Raw genomic sequence first — 1,619 nt, forward strand, 5'->3', positions numbered from 1 at the left:
GATAGTATTTATACAAGAGGTAGTAGCCTTAATCAGCTAAGATCTTTGGCTAAGATTAGCTCATATGCAATATAAATTTTACAAGAGTAATACATACAATATCGACTTTCCAAAAGAGAAAAATTGGCTAATACACATAAATTACTGCTTTGTAGCTAGCTTCTTCAATCTGGGAAGTGTTTTCAAGTTCAATAGATTAAGTAGGCTTATCTACTACTAATCATCAGGAGGAATAAGTTGGGATGGCGAGAATCGAAAACTGCCTGCTGGTTAGAGTCAGGAGGTTTGATATCATGGACAGTCCATATACAGTCCTCACCACGTGCCTAGTCTGTCTGTCATCGGCGAGGTATCAAGACAAGATATCTCGATATATGAGGAAAGGAATTTCTCACTCAGAATGAGAGGTAAGACCATTTGATCATCATTTTGTAGGCTCAGATTAAACATTTGATCCTCGTCGTTGCAGGTGTTTGTTCTGAGGAATTGAGAGATTGGTAGGGGAGACGACAGAACAAATATTTATCCGATTAAGGAAAACCCAGAAGGCAAAATTGAAAATTCATTACATTCGTACATTTCGAAAAAGGGAAAACAGAGCAACGCTTCATAGTTACACAGGAAGGAATCAGATTTAGAATTTGTACCTCAGTTTCTACTCGAATTGAGAAACTTTCCGATCACCGGAGCCCCGAAAGTTTTTTTCTCACTTCTTTTGAGTAAAGAAACGTCAGTTTAAACCTCCTCCTCTTCTTTTCTTCAGTGCTCTCCTTCTCTCACCGTTTTTATCTCACTTCTTTTGCGTTCTGGCTTCTCTACCCACTTCAATTTTTTACTATTTTCAATTAGTTTCGATACTTTCTCTACTTTGACTAGTAGAATTGAATGAAAAGATGAAATTACAACATATCATTCTTCTTCTTCTTTTTGTTTAAATTTTGAACCCTGCTTTTGTTCATAACAAGAGATAGAGTGGCTGCCGACGACCACCAACAGAAACCTATGATTAAGAGAGATCGGGGAGGGAGGGGGGATCCATTGCCATGAATTATAAGGGAGGGGAATAGCTGCTGGGCTATATGGCCTTTGCACCTGTGTAAGGACTAATAAGCCTAAGCAAATGAACATCCAACCGGTGTGAGATTTTTTAATTTATAAGAGGTAGGACGGTTATTTTTCTATTCCTATGTCTTGATGTACGCATCACACGACTTGGTAGATTCTCACCCCAACCCAAAAAAAAAAATTAAAAAAAAAAAAAATTGTTGCAATATATGATGTTTGTTTTGCCCAACCAAAGAACTTTTAATTATTAAATTCAGTGCAGCCCATTTCAGGTTTAGCTTAAGCTCATTTTCCCATGCAACTCTTTTTTAATACGCTTTGTAAGTTTTAAACGTTTTCTTTTTCAAGGTGTGCATAGCCAGCCCATCAAAGATTGAAATTCCATGGCCGAAGCGGAACTTATCTAAGTCACTAATTTATATATATATATATATATATATATATATCATACTATTATATAAATGTATGAAGTTTCACTTGACAATTTTGTCATTTTTTTTTTCATTATTTTTTCTTTTCATTCTTTTTTTTTTTTTTTTTTTTTTTTTTTTTTT

The sequence above is a fragment of the Macadamia integrifolia genome, chromosome 14 (assembly GCF_013358625.1).
Source record: "Macadamia integrifolia cultivar HAES 741 chromosome 14, SCU_Mint_v3, whole genome shotgun sequence".
Classification (NCBI taxonomy): domain Eukaryota; kingdom Viridiplantae; phylum Streptophyta; class Magnoliopsida; order Proteales; family Proteaceae; genus Macadamia; species Macadamia integrifolia.